Source organism: Eupeodes corollae, unplaced genomic scaffold, assembly GCF_945859685.1.
Source record: "Eupeodes corollae unplaced genomic scaffold, idEupCoro1.1 scaffold_119, whole genome shotgun sequence".
Classification (NCBI taxonomy): domain Eukaryota; kingdom Metazoa; phylum Arthropoda; class Insecta; order Diptera; family Syrphidae; genus Eupeodes; species Eupeodes corollae.
Window position 1 is genome coordinate 102279 of NW_026605410.1, and position 11162 is coordinate 113440.

An 11162-nucleotide genomic window follows, 5' to 3' on the forward strand; every position below is an offset into this window, starting at 1 on the left:
CATCACCTGATCCTTCCCAACCCCCAAAATCGATCAAGACTTCAAAATAGATACTTGACATGTACTAGAAAAAGATACTCCTAATCAAGATCTATCATTATAGATATAGATGAGTCATTTTGGAGCATCCTGAAGGATTTTTGATGTTCTAGACGAAAATCAAATCACACCCAAAACCATCACCTGATCCTTCCCAACCCCCAAAATCGATCAAGACTTCAAAATAGATACTTGACATGTACTAGAAAAAGATACTCCTAATCAAGATCTATCATTATAGATATAGATGAGTCATTTTGGAGCATCCTGAAGGATTTTTGATGTTCTAGACGAAAATCAAATCACACCCAAAACCATCACCTGATCCTTCCCAACCCCCAAAATCGATCAAGACTTCAAAATAGATACTTGACATGTACTAGAAAAAGATACGCCTAATCAAGATCTATCATTATAGATATAGATGAGTCATTTTGGAGCATCCTGAAGGATTTTTGATGTTCTAGACGAAAATCAAATCACACCCAAAACCATCACCTGATCCTTCCCAACCCCCAAAATCGATCAAGACTTCAAAATAGATACTTGACATGTACTAGAAAAAGATACTCCTAATCAAGATCTATCATTATAGATATAGATGAGTCATTTTGGAGCATCCTGAAGGATTTTTGATGTTCTAGACGAAAATCAAATCACACCCAAAACCATCACCTGATCCTTCCCAACCCCCAAAATCGATCAAGACTTCAAAATAGATACTTGACATGTACTAGAAAAAGATACTCCTAATCAAGATCTATCATTATAGATATAGATGAGTCATTTTGGAGCATCCTGAAGGATTTTTGATGTTCTAGACGAAAATCAAATCACACCCAAAACCATCACCTGATCCTTCCCAACCCCCAAAATCGATCAAGACTTCAAAATAGATACTTGACATGTACTAGAAAAAGATACTCCTAATCAAGATCTATCATTATAGATATAGATGAGTCATTTTGGAGCATCCTGAAGGATTTTTGATGTTCTAGACGAAAATCAAATCACACCCAAAACCATCACCTGATCCTTCCCAACCCCCAAAATCGATCAAGACTTCAAAATAGATACTTGACATGTACTAGAAAAAGATACTCCTAATCAAGATCTATCATTATAGATATAGATGAGTCATTTTGGAGCATCCTGAAGGATTTTTGATGTTCTAGGCGAAAATCAAATCACACCCAAAACCATCACCTGATCCTTCCCAACCCCCAAAATCGATCAAGACTTCAAAATAGATACTTGACATGTACTAGAAAAAGATACTCCTAATCAAGATCTATCATTATAGATATAGATGAGTCATTTTGGAGCATCCTGAAGGATTTTTGATGTTCTAGACGAAAATCAAATCACACCCAAAACCATCACCTGATCCTTCCCAACCCCCAAAATCGATCAAGACTTCAAAATAGATACTTGACATGTACTAGAAAAAGATACTCCTAATCAAGATCTATCATTATAGATATAGATGAGTCATTTTGGAGCATCCTGAAGGATTTTTGATGTTCTAGACGAAAATCAAATCACACCCAAAACCATCACCTGATCCTTCCCAACCCCCAAAATCGATCAAGACTTCAAAATAGATACTTGACATGTACTAGAAAAAGATACTCCTAATCAAGATCTATCATTATAGATATAGATGAGTCATTTTGGAGCATCCTGAAGGATTTTTGATGTTCTAGACGAAAATCAAATCACACCCAAAACCATCACCTGATCCTTCCCAACCCCCAAAATCGATCAAGACTTCAAAATAGATACTTGACATGTACTAGACAAAGATAATCCTAATCAAGATCTATCATTATAGATATAGATGAGTCATTTTGGAGCATCCTGAAGGATTTTTGATGTTCTAGACGAAAATCAAATCACACCCAAAACCATCACCTGATCCTTCCCAACCCCCAAAATCGATCAAGACTTCAAAATAGATACTTGACATGTACTAGAAAAAGATACTCCTAATCAAGATCTATCATTATAGATATAGATGAGTCATTTTGGAGCATCCTGAAGGATTTTTGATGTTCTAGACGAAAATCAAATCACACCCAAAACCATCACCTGATCCTTCCCAACCCCCAAAATCGATCAAGACTTCAAAATAGATACTTGACATGTACTAGAAAAAGATACTCCTAATCAAGATCTATCATTATAGATATAGATGAGTCATTTTGGAGCATCCTGAAGGATTTTTGATGTTCTAGACGAAAATCAAATCACACCCAAAACCATCACCTGATCCTTCCCAACCCCCAAAATCGATCAAGACTTCAAAAAAGATACTTGACATGTACTAGAAAAAGATACTCCTAATCAAGATCTATCATTATAGATATAGATGAGTCATTTTGGAGCATCCTGAAGGATTTTTGATGTTCTAGACGAAAATCAAATCACAACCAAAACCATCACCTGATCCTTCCCAACCCCCAAAATCGATCAAGACTTCAAAATAGATACTTGACATGTACTAGAAAAAGATACTCCTAATCAAGATCTATCATTATAGATATAGATGAGTCATTTTGGAGCATCCTGAAGGATTTTTGATGTTCTAGACGAAAATCAAATCACACCCAAAACCATCACCTGATCCTTCCCAACCCCCAAAATCGATCAAGACTTCAAAATAGATACTTGACATGTACTAGAAAAAGATACTCCTAATCAAGATCTATCATTATAGATATAGATGAGTCATTTTGGAGCATCCTGAAGGATTTTTGATGTTCTAGACGAAAATCAAATCACACCCAAAACCATCACCTGATCCTTCCCAACCCCCAAAATCGATCAAGACTTCAAAATAGATACTTGACATGTACTAGAAAAAGATACTCCTAATCAAGATCTATCATTATAGATATAGATGAGTCATTTTGGAGCATCCTGAAGGATTTTTGATGTTCTAGACGAAAATCAAATCACACCCAAAACCATCACCTGATCTTTCCCAACCCCCAAAATCGATCAAGACTTCAAAATAGATACTTGACATGTACTAGAAAAAGATACTCCTAATCAAGATCTATCATTATAGATATAGATGAGTCATTTTGGAGCATCCTGAAGGATTTTTGATGTTCTAGACGAAAATCAAATCACACCCAAAACCATCACCTGATCCTTCCCAACCCCCAAAATCGATCAAGACTTCAAAATAGATACTTGACATGTACTAGAAAAAGATACTCCTCATTTTGGAGCATCCTGAAGGATTTATGATGTTCTAGACGAAAATCAAATCACACCCAAAACCATCACCTGATCCTTCCCAACCCCCAAAATCGATCAAGACTTCAAAATAGATACTTGACATGTACTAGAAAAAGATACTCCTAATCAAGATCTATCATTATAGATATAGATGAGTCATTTTGGAGCATCCTGAAGGATTTTTGATGTTCTAGACGAAAATCAAATCACACCCAAAACCATCAAATGATCCTTCCCAACCCCCAAAATCGATCAAGACTTCAAAATAGATACTTGACATGTACTAGAAAAAGATACTCCTAATCAAGATCTATCATTATAGATATAGATGAGTCATTTTGGAGCATCCTGAAGGATTTTTGATGTTCTAGACGAAAATCAAATCACACCCAAAACCATCACCTGATCCTTCCCAACCCCCAAAATCGATCAAGACTTCAAAATAGATACTTGACATGTACTAGAAAAAGATACTCCTAATCAAGATCTATCATTATAGATATAGATGAGTCATTTTGGAGCATCCTGAAGGATTTTTGATGTTCTAGACGAAAATCAAATCACACCCAAAACCATCACCTGATCCTTCCCAACCCCCAAAATCGATCAAGACTTCAAAATAGATACTTGACATGTACTGGAAAAAGATACTCCTAATCAAGATCTATCATTATAGATATAGATGAGTCATTTTGGAGCTTCCTGAAGGATTTTTGATGTTCTAGACGAAAATCAAATCACACCCAAAACCATCACCTGATCCTTCCCAACCCCCAAAATCGATCAAGACTTCAAAATAGATACTAGACATGTACTGGAAAAAGATACTCCTAATCAAGATCTATCATTATAGATATAGATGAGTCATTTTGGAGCTTCCTGAAGGATTTTTGATGTTCTAGACGAAAATCAAATCACACCCAAAACCATCACCTGATCCTTCCCAACCCCCAAAATCGATCAAGACTTCAAAATAGATACTTGACATGTACTAAAAAAAGATACTCCTAATCAAGAGCTATCATTATAGATATAGATGAGTCATTTTGGAGCATCCTGAAGGATTTTTGATGTTCTAGACGAAAATCAAATCACACCCAAAACCATCACCTGATCCTTCCCAACCCCCAAAATCGATCAAGACTTCAAAATAGATACTTGACATGTACTAGAAAAAGATACTCCTAATCAAGATCTATCATTATAGATGAGTCATTTTGGAGCATCCTGAAGGATTTTTGATGTTCTAGACGAAAATCAAATCACACCCAAAACCATCACCTGATCCTTCCCAACCCCCAAAATCGATCAAGACTTCAAAATAGATACTTGACATGTACTAGAAAAAGATACTCCTAATCAAGATCTATCATTATAGATATAGATGAGTCATTTTAGAGCATCCTGAAGGATTTTTGATGTTCTAGACGAAAATCAAATCACACCCAAAACCATCACCTGATCCTTCCCAACCCCCAAAATCGATCAAGACTTCAAAATAGATACTTGACATGTACTAGAAAAAGATACTCCTAATCAAGATCTATCATTATAGATATAGATGAGTCATTTTGGAGCATCCTGAAGGATTTTTGATGTTCTAGACGAAAATCAAATCACACCCAAAACCATCACCTGATCCTTCCCAACCCCCAAAATCGATCAAGACTTCAAAATAGATACTTGACATGTACTAGAAAAAGATACTCCTAATCAAGATCTATCATTATAGATATAGATGAGTCATTTTGGAGCATCCTGAAGGATTTTTGATGTTCTAGACGAAAATCAAATCACACCCAAAACCATCACCTGATCCTTCCCAACCCCCAAAATCGATCAAGACTTCAAAATAGATACTTGACATGCACTAGAAAAAGATACTCCTAATCAAGATCTATCATTATAGATATAGATGAGTCATTTTGGAGCATCCTGAAGGATTTTTGATGTTCTAGACGAAAATCAAATCACACCCAAAACCATCACCTGATCCTTCCCAACCCCCAAAATCGATCAAGACTTCAAAATAGATACTTGACATGTACTAGAAAAAGATACTCCTAATCAAGATCTATCATTATAGATATAGATGAGTCATTTTGGAGCATCCTGAAGGATTTTTGATGTTCTAGACGAAAATCAAATCACACCCAAGACCATCACCTGATCCTTCCCAACCCCCAAAATCGATCAAGACTTCAAAATAGATACTTGACATGTACTAGAAAAAGATACTCCTAATCAAGATCTATCATTATAGATATAGATGAGTCATTTTGGAGCATCCTGAAGGATTTTTGATGTTCTAGACGAAAATCAAATCACACCCAAAACCATCACCTGATCCTTCCCAACCCCCAAAATCGATCAAGACTTCAAAATAGATACTTGACATGTACTAGAAAAAGATACTCCTAATCAAGATCTATCATTATAGATATAGATGAGTCATTTTGGAGCATCCTGAAGGATTTTTGATGTTCTAGACGAAAATCAAATCACACCCAAAACCATCACCTGATCCTTTCCAACCCCCAAAATCGATCAAGACTTCAAAATAGATACTTGACATACTCCTAATTAAGATCTATCATTATAGATATAGATGAGTCATTTTGGAGCATCCTGAAGGATTTTTGATGTTCTAGACGAAAATCAAATCACACCCAAAACCATCACCTGATCCTTCCCAACCCCCAAAATCGATCAAGACTTCAAAATAGATACTTGACATGTACTGGAAAAAGATACTCCTAATCAAGATCTATCATTATAGATATAGATGAGTCATTTTGGAGCATCCTGAAGGATTTTTGATGTTCTAGACGAAAATCAAATCACACCCAAAACCATCACCTGATCCTTCCCAACCCCCAAAATCGATCAAGACTTCAAAATAGATACTTGACATGTACTAGAAAAAGATACTCCTAATCAAGATCTATCATTATAGATATAGATGAGTCATTTTGGAGCATCCTGAAGGATTTTTGATGTTCTAGACGAAAATCAAATCACACCCAAAACCATCACCTGATCCTTCCCAACCCCCAAAATCGATCAAGACTTCAAAATAGATACTTGACATGTACTAGAAAAAGATACTCCTAATCAAGATCTATCATTATAGATATAGATGAGTCATTTTGGAGCATCCTGAAGGATTTTTGATGTTCTAGACGAAAATCAAATCACACCCAAAACCATCACCTGATCCTTCCCAACCCCCAAAATCGATCAAGACTTCAAAATAGATACTTGACATGTACTAGAAAAAGATACTCCTAATCAAGATCTATCATTATAGATATAGATGAGTCATTTTGGAGCATCCTGAAGGATTTTTGATGTTCTAGACTAAAATCAAATCACACCCAAAACCATCACCTGATCCTTCCCAACCCCCAAAATCGATCAAGACTTCAAAATAGATACTTGACATGTACTAGAAAAAGATACTCCTAATCAAGATCTATCATTATAGATATAGATGAGTCATTTTGGAGCATCCTGAAGGATTTTTGATGTTCTAGACGAAAATCAAATCACACCCAAAACCATCACCTGATCCTTCCCAACCCCCAAAATCGATCAAGACTTCAAAATAGATACTTGACATGTACTAGAAAAAGATACTCCTAATCAAGATCTATCATTATAGATATAGATGAGTCATTTTGGAGCATCCTGAAGGATTTTTGATGTTCTAGACGAAAATCAAATCACACCCAAAACCATCACCTGATCCTTCCCAACCCCCAAAATCGATCAAGACTTCAAAATAGATACTTGACATGTACTAAAAAAAGATACTCCTAATCAAGATCTATCATAATAGATATAGATGAGTCATTTTGGAGCATCCTGAAGGATTTTTGATGTTCTAGACGAAAATCAAATCACACCCAAAACCATCACCTGATCCTTCCCAACCCCCAAAATCGATCAAGACTTCAAAATAGATACTTGACATGTACTAGAAAAAGATACTCCTAATCAAGATCTATCATTATAGATATAGATGAGTCATTTTGGAGCATCCTGAAGGATTTTTGATGTTCTAGGCGAAAATCAAATCACACCCAAAACCATCACCTGATCCTTCCCAACCCCCAAAATCGATCAAGACTTCAAAATAGATACTTGACATGTACTAGAAAAAGATACTCCTAATCAAGATCTATCATTATAGATATAGATGAGTCATTTTGGAGCATCCTGAAGGATTTTTGATGTTCTAGACGAAAATAAAATCACACCCCAAAACCATCACCTGATCCTTCCCAACCCCCAAAATCGATCAAGACTTCAAAATAGATACTTGACATGTACTAGAAAAAGATACTCCTAATCAAGATCTATCATTATAGATATAGATGAGTCATTTTGGAGCATCCTGAAGGATTTTTGATGTTCTAGACGAAAATCAAATCACACCCAAAACCATCACCTGATCCTTCCCAACCCCCAAAATCGATCAAGACTTCAAAATAGATACTTGACATGTACTAGAAAAAGATACTCCTAATCAAGATCTATCATTATAGATATAGATGAGTCATTTTGGAGCATCCTGAAGGATTTTTGATGTTCTAGACGAAAATCAAATCACACCCAAAACCATCACCTGATCCTTCCCAACCCCCAAAATCGATCAAGACTTCAAAATAGATACTTGACATGTACTAGAAAAAGATACTCCTAATCAAGATCTATCATTATAGATATAGATGAGTCATTTTGGAGCATCCTGAAGGATTTTTGATGTTCTAGACGAAAATCAAATCACACCCAAAACCATCACCTGATCCTTCCCAACCCCCAAAATCGATCAAGACTTCAAAATAGATACTTGACATGTACTAGAAAAAGATACTCCTAATCAAGATCTATCATTATAGATATAGATGAGTCATTTTGGAGCATCCTGAAGGATTTTTGATGTTCTAGACGAAAATAAAATCACACCCCAAAACCATCACCTGATCCTTCCCAACCCCCAAAATCGATCAAGACTTCAAAATAGATACTTGACATGTACTAGAAAAAGATACTCCTAATCAAGATCTATCATTATAGATATAGATGAGTCATTTTGGAGCATCCTGAAGGATTTTTGATGTTCTAGACGAAAATCAAATCACACCCAAAACCATCACCTGATCCTTCCCAACCCCCAAAATCGATCAAGACTTCAAAATAGATACTTGACATGTACTAGAAAAAGATACTCCTAATCAAGATCTATCATTATAGATATAGATGAGTCATTTTGGAGCATCCTGAAGGATTTTTGATGTTCTAGACGAAAATCAAATCACACCCAAAACCATCACCTGATCCTTCCCAACCCCCAAAATCGATCAAGACTTCAAAATAGATACTTGACATGTACTAGAAAAAGATACTCCTAATCAAGATCTATCATTATAGATATAGATGAGTCATTTTGGAGCATCCTGAAGGATTTTTGATGTTCTAGACGAAAATCAAATCACACCCAAAACCATCACCTGATCATTCCCAACCCCCAAAATCGATCAAGACTTCAAAATAGATACTTGACATGTACTAGAAAAAGATACTCCTAATCAAGATCTATCATTATAGATATAGATGAGTCATTTTGGAGCATCCTGAAGGATTTTTGATGTTCTAGACGAAAATCAAATCACACCCAAAACCATCACCTGATCCTTCCCAACCCCCAAAATCGATCAAGACTTCAAAATAGATACTTGACATGTACTAGAAAAAGATACTCCTAATCAAGATCTATCATTATAGATATAGATGATACATTTTGGAGCATCTTGAAGGATTTTTGATGTTCTAGACGAAAATCAAATCACAGCCAAAACCATCACCTGATCCTTCCCAACCCCCAAAATCGATCAAGACTTCAAAATAGATACTTGACATGTACTAGAAAAAGATACTCCTAATCAAGATCTATCATTATAGATATAGATGAGTCATTTTGGAGCATCCTGAAGGATTTTTGATGTTCTAGATGAAAATCAAATCACACCCAAAACCATCACCTGATCCTTCCCAACCCCCAAAATCGATCAAGACTTCAAAATAGATACTTGACATGTACTAGAAAAAGATACTCCTAATCAAGATCTATCATTATAGATATAGATGAGTCATTTTGGAGCATCCTGAAGGATTTTTGATGTTCTAGACGAAAATCAAATCACACCCAAAACCATCACCTGATCTTTCCCAACCCCCAAAATCGATCAAGACTGCAAAATAGATACTTGACATGTACTAGAAAAAGATACTCCTAATCAAGATCTATCATTATAGATATAGATGAGTCATTTTGGAGCATCCTGAAGGATTTTTGATGTTCTAGACGAAAATCAAATCACACCCAAAACCATCACCTGATCCTTCCCAACCCCCAAAATCGATCAAGACTTCAAAATAGATACTTGACATGTACTAGAAAAAGATACTCCTAATCAAGATCTATCATTATAGATATAGATGAGTCATTTTGGAGCATCCTGAAGGATTTTTGATGTTCTAGACGAAAATCAAATCACACCCAAAACCATCACCTGATCCTTTCCAACCCCCAAAATCGATCAAGACTTCAAAATAGATACTTGACATACTCCTAATTAAGATCTATCATTATAGATATAGATGAGTCATTTTGGAGCATCCTGAAGGATTTTTGATGTTCTAGACGAAAATCAAATCACACCCAAAACCATCACCTGATCCTTCCCAACCCCCAAAATCGATCAAGACTTCAAAATAGATACTTGACATGTACTGGAAAAAGATACTCCTAATCAAGATCTATCATTATAGATATAGATGAGTCATTTTGGAGCATCCTGAAGGATTTTTGATGTTCTAGAAGAAAATCAAATCACACCCAAAACCATCACCTGATCCTTCCCAACCCCCAAAATCGATCAAGACTTCAAAATAGATACTTGACATGTACTAGAAAAAGATACTCCTAATCAAGATCTATCATTATAGATATAGATGAGTCATTTTGGAGCATCCTGAAGGATTTTTGATGTTCTAGACGAAAATCAAATCACACCCAAAACCATCACCTGATCCTTCCCAACCCCCAAAATCGATCAAGACTTCAAAATAGATACTTGACATGTACTAGAAAAAGATACTCCTAATCAAGATCTATCATTATAGATATAGATGAGTCATTTTGGAGCATCCTGAAGGATTTTTGATGTTCTAGACGAAAATCAAATCACACCCAAAACCATCACCTGATCCTTCCCAACCCCCAAAATCGATCAAGACTTCAAAATAGATACTTGACATGTACTAGAAAAAGATACTCCTAATCAAGATCTATCATTATAGATATAGATGAGTCATTTTGGAGCATCCTGAAGGATTTTTGATGTTCTAGACTAAAATCAAATCACACCCAAAACCATCACCTGATCCTTCCCAACCCCCAAAATCGATCAAGACTTCAAAATAGATACTTGACATGTACTAGAAAAAGATACTCCTAATCAAGATCTATCATTATAGATATAGATGAGTCATTTTGGAGCATCCTGAAGGATTTTTGATGTTCTAGACGAAAATCAAATCACACCCAAAACCATCACCTGATCCTTCCCAACCCCCAAAATCGATCAAGACTTCAAAATAGATACTTGACATGTACTAGAAAAAGATACTCCTAATCAAGATCTATCATTATAGATATAGATGAGTCATTTTGGAGCATCCTGAAGGATTTTTGATGTTCTAGACGAAAATCAAATCACACCCAAAACCATCACCTGATCCTTCCCAACCCCCAAAATCGATCAAGACTTCAAAATAGATACTTGACATGTACTAAAAAAAGATAC